The sequence below is a fragment of the Mus musculus genome, chromosome 16, assembly GCF_000001635.26.
Source record: "Mus musculus strain C57BL/6J chromosome 16, GRCm38.p6 C57BL/6J".
Taxonomy (NCBI): domain Eukaryota; kingdom Metazoa; phylum Chordata; class Mammalia; order Rodentia; family Muridae; genus Mus; species Mus musculus.
Window position 1 is genome coordinate 93262161 of NC_000082.6, and position 5316 is coordinate 93267476.

Below are 5316 nucleotides of genomic sequence, written 5' to 3' on the forward strand. Positions count from 1 at the left end.
CTTTTGTTTTGTTTTGTTTTGTTTTTTAATTAGATGTTGAAGTTCACAGTTCCTTCATAAATTCGGCAGTCACCTACAGTGAATGTTGACAGAATAAAGTGTAGTGGAGAAATATCTGGAAAGAAAGCTTTCCTATGGTGATGACCTAATAATAGTATCCATGACAGCTGGCCTGGACTGCCATTGCCCTGGGCTGGATGTGGCCCTGGAGCTATTTATCACCAATCTGTACAGAGAAGCAAGAAGTCTGCATGTCATAGGTTTGGAAATTTGACTTTGCCATAAGATCCAAGTTCAAGGATACTTTCTAATCATTGTGATTGCCTGTGTTGTTAATTTGGTTTGATTTGGTTTGGTTTGAGGTGTTTTTGTTTTGTTTTGAAAGAGTTCAAGGTAGCTCAAGCCAAAGAGAGCCTTGAATTCCCAATTTCCCTGTTTCTTCCCGAGTGCTAGTATTACAGGCATTCGCTACCATACCAATCTTATATTTGGATTTTGTTTTGTTTTATTTAATTAGTTTTATAGAGACAAGGTCATAAAGGATAGGCTGGCCTTATCCTTCTGTGTCTACACAGAATTCTGGGATTATAGGCATGTAGCACTACGCCCAGTTTGAGCCATGCTAAGACCAGAGCCCAGGGCCTCCAAGTAGCAGGCAGGCACTCTACCAACTGAGCTACATTTCTAATCTTTGTCATTTTATTTTAAGGAAGCTTCAGTTCTCAGTAGCTTTAATTTTTTTTAATGGCCCCCTTCTTCAGATAACACTGATTTTGTAACCAATTTAAATATCTTAAGGGCCCATGGGAAAACTAGCTTGGAGTTTCATTATCATATCCCTGACGCATGCATACACAATGAACATGACAAAACCCTAGGAACAGAAGCACAGTACGTAGGTGAATCCGGAGTCTTCCCCAAACGGATCATCTTGTCACCTTGACCACGGTAGTCAGTGGGCTCATTTGTAATGGGTTCATAGCTTGATGGTAACACAAGAGCTAGAAGGTGATTGTATGTGCATATATGTACCTCTCCCTTGTAGGAGCAACCATCACCGGAGTTCTCCGCATTTGATTCTGCAACTCTAAAGCTGGCTCTTAGAACTGGCTTGAGGTGTTGGTAGCTGCACCTCTGGAAAGAGCCTTTTGTTAGGGCCCGAAGGCATCTGGACTCACTTCTCTGAAAGCACACTCCTCTCCACACTAGGAAGCTTTATGTTCTCCCTGGAGAAAAGCAACCTAGTTAACCCTCTAAGCGTATTGTTATTTATTATTTTATTGAGCAATAAACTAAAGTGTGATTGAGTCACCAATGACTCTAAGATATTGTTAAGCCCGGGAATCATGGGATTGCATGACTGGCTGGCCTGAGAACTGACCAATTCAAAGACTGTAGAAGACAAATGAGCCAGGAGCTAGAATGTCTCACACCAACTCAAACCAATTAATGTCAAGAAAACCTTGTGAAATTTATTGTTGCCTAGCCCCTGAAAATGGTAGACCTGAGCTTCCCCTGTGCCTGCAGGGCAGAGTTATTAGATTAGAACCAGAGCTTGTTAGTGTGGAGTTATACACATAAACAGACGGGGCAGAGCCGCAGTCCATGAGAGCTGCAGCGGCAGCCCAGAAAGAGGGGACAGGAGAAAAAGAGAGCATTGCTGGCTCTGTGACAGCTTCACCAGTTGTATACAGGTGACACTTCATAAATAATGTCTTCAAGTCACCATGAAGAGTGGAAACAGTGTGTCTGACTTATATTCTATCTTTTTTAATCATTTTATTAAAAGGCTTGAGACTTTGATTTCAGGTTCATAAAAGACTTCTACCTTTTTCTTTTATGTGATAATGATCTGTGCTGCCTCAAGGCCAGGTGCTCTAGAGTCATTGCTAACAAATCTAACAGTGTTTGTGGAACCAAATCTCTCCATTGTCATCTGAACCCACCCTGTGGTAAACATTCTTCAGTGACAACCATCACCCCTGTGGACGGGGCCTGGGTGGCTTCTGAGAAGACTCATGCCTCACAGTCAAACAATGCTCCTCTTTCTCTAAGTCAAGATGGGGGTGGAAGGGCCACACCACAGAGGGCTTTGTGGGCACAGACTCGCTCCCAGTGGAGGGTAGAAGAAGAGGAAAAACAGAAAGAACTTGGGGGGAGTGAGCCAAACAATTCAGAAGACACAATCAGGAGTTTTCAAAGAGACCATTCTCCCAGCCATATCTCATTCTGGTTCAATCAAGCCCACAGTGACTCATGCATAGATTTCAGGGCATTCCATCAAAAAAATCTACTGAAACAAGATGAAAACACAATAAAATATCAGCCCAAATGTGAGCCCAACTGTGGAATACACTTTCTCATTTAAGACGATCTCAGATGTCGATGAAGCTACTGGTATTTGTTCTTGCATGCTCTAACAGTGGGATAAATTATTCACTCCGTCAATATATCCCAGGCATAGCTCAAGGCTGCTGGGTAGTAATTATTTCTTGGTTCTACTTTTAATAGTGGCCAATGACAGGAAAAAAATATCTGGAAGATAATGGGGCAAGCAGGCAGCTGAAGATCAGATGGATGATGGCCATCTGAGCTACTCTCACTCCCCAGACCACAGAAGGAGTCACGACCCACATGTGATGGCCAATCATGGATTTTTAGTGATAACAAAGACAGATGTTAGATTGATTTTCTGTAGAACATTAGATTCTGGTCATTCTTAGATGATGAGAGGCTCCTTGGATGCAGCATGGGGAGCACGGAGCACAGGGAAGATAATGTGAAGAAGATGGGATGACTGTGAGAAGACTGGTGACAGAAAAATCTAGGAGGCCAGCAAGGCCAGCAGGCCAGCGAGGCTCCCAGGAGGAGTTCAGGTGCACAGTGAGGACTCTGGCAAGAATGTATCAAGCAGCTCAGAGATGCTTTCATGCTCTGCCAGGCTCCCAGCCTTTTTTGCTGCCTTTTTTTCCTTTGCTTATTTAGATGTTGCCATTTATTCTTGTTGCCCTTGGCACCCTAATCCATAAGTATTGTCAGCTAAACTGAGACAAGCTGCTTAGCTACTCACCAATGCAGGCTCCACAGCATCGATCCCAGCAGAAGTGCGTCAGCCCTTGGTGAGGGGGGCTCCCTCTTGAAGGGACTCTGCCTAAGCTGAAGAGCATTGCCAGGAGGAATCACACTGTAGGCATCTGCCTGTGCAGGCAGCCAGACATCAAGAGGGTAGGGATGGGGACATTCTTGCACATTTGACATGCCCAGGCTACAGTCCCCAACCTGGTCCTCTCACTAATGTCTTGAGTCTTTGTCTCTCTTCTGCCTTTTACCCACTAATACTCACTTGGATCCTAAAAATTCAAGAAAGGAGAGAAGAGATTAGACCCACCCAGTACCCAGTGTCACCCACCACTAACATGGCAGAGCTGGGCTCAGCAGTCCTGGAGAGAACTAGATGTGTGTTGATCCAAACTGGGCACACTCATGAGGGTGGGACAATGGTCAGGGGACACTGTGTAAGAAAAAGAGCAAAGGAAGGGGTGGAGGGTGCGTGACCACGAGCTCCCAGCACAGATCCTGTCTGATGTGTGAGTGGTCCTTCTCCTCCATAATTTGTTTCTCCTCAGAGCGGCTTTGGCAATTGTCCCCAAGACAACAGGGAGCCTCTCCAAGGCCACTCTGCAAATTCATGAGGCTGGGAGCCACCCCAGCTGGGCATATGCATGATTATTACAGGAAGAGGGAACCATCTGAACTCTTTCTCACCATTGGAAGGGGAGACCACAGAGACACAGGACAGGACGGGAGAGACAAATGGGGTGGGGGAAATTTTCTAATCTTCATAAAATCTGTGGCCTTTTCCAGTAAGTGAGGAGGTGAGCAATTGTCTCTGGTCCTGGCTTCATATCATCAACTGGAGAGAGAAGGCTCTGAGAGAGACTGATGAAGAGATGGAGACCCATAGTTACTATGCCTTTCCCAGGGCGCACCTTAATCTATACTCTGGTTAGCATAGAGGTTAGAGATGGTTCTATATAAACAAGGTTTATTTCAGCAGGCAACAGCAAGTTAATCAGGTCCTCTTAATGCCCGTGATAGCTCCCATGCTTCAGGAAAAGACTTAAAGAGATAGTGTGGTCTGCTGCTGCTCAGCACAGTTTGTCAGGGAGGAGCCAGCTGCAGGAGGAGGCGAAGGGGCAGGTTCTCCACAGAGTTCCTGACTTCTACCCGCAGCCCTGTACAGAGGGGGATGACCAAAAAGTTAAAATTAATCTGTCTATCTGTCTGTCTGTCTCTCTCTCTCTGCCTGTCTCTGTCTCTCTGTCTCTCTGTCTGTCTCCCTCTCCTCCCCCTCACCCCTTCCCTTTCCTTTCCCACTCCCCTTTCCCTACCCCATGGTGTGTGTGTGTGTGTGTGTGTGTGTGTGTGTGTGTGTGTGTGTGTAGAGGGTGGGCAGAAGACAACCTTGAGCATGTATCAGGTACTATCAACCAAGGAGGCTAGGGTACTGTCCAGGGAGCCCCAGGATCCTCTTGTCTCCATTTCCTCGATGCTGGGACTCCAGGCCTGTGCACACAGGTTCTAGGAAACACAGTTTGCCAGGCAAGCACTTTACCCTCTATGCCAGCCCCAACCCTGATCTACATTTTTTTTAATGATGTTCTTTTCTAACCCAAGGTTTTTCAGGTTTTATAAGCAGATGGCGTCTGTCCTTAAGGCAGGCAGATGAGTCTTACAGGCATGGGAGGAGTAGTTGTTTATTAAGTGGCTCCAGTGATCAGAGTAAGTTCCCTCAAGGATGGGCTGACTGATGCTCACAGCACTGGAGACAGCCGCTGTGTCCTGCCACACTGCTTGCCAGCTATGGTAGCAGGAACCTGAGACTGACCTCATTCACCACCAGCCAAAGCTTGTTAGATGCTAACTGGACGTCATCTCTCTCTCCTCGTCCTTGCTTATGTTTGTTTTCCCTGAGAGTGTGGGCAGCATTGTTGAGATGGCTCTCAAAATGTCTCCCGTGCTTCGTGACAGCATCTTTACATTTTTAACCAGCAACCCTCTGGCCACACGGAATGTTCCTTATGCTTTAGATTGATAAGCATTGACGTAGAGAAATGGAATGGCTCTGGGTCCATACTTTGCAACTGATAGAAGTGGTTACCTTAGAAATATTCCTCAATATGATCAGCCAGATGAAAAGCCAACCTCTGCAATTCTGTAGTCTTTGAGACACGAGAATCAGCTATATCTGTAAACGTATAGATATGTGGTCTCCATAAATCGTTATTCAGATTTCTACGTGGCGCATCAGTCACT

General features: G+C 45.7%; 1 long non-coding RNA gene across 1 annotated transcript; it reads left to right on the top strand.

Annotated features, from left to right (window-relative positions):
- Nucleotides 1–202: 202 nt before the first annotated feature.
- On the top strand, nt 203–1307 carry Gm30588. Its single transcript, XR_385064.3, has 2 exons — nt 203–260; nt 1046–1307. It is a non-coding gene; the product is annotated as a predicted gene, 30588 (long non-coding RNA).
- The last annotated feature ends 4009 nt before the right edge of the window (nt 1308–5316 follow it).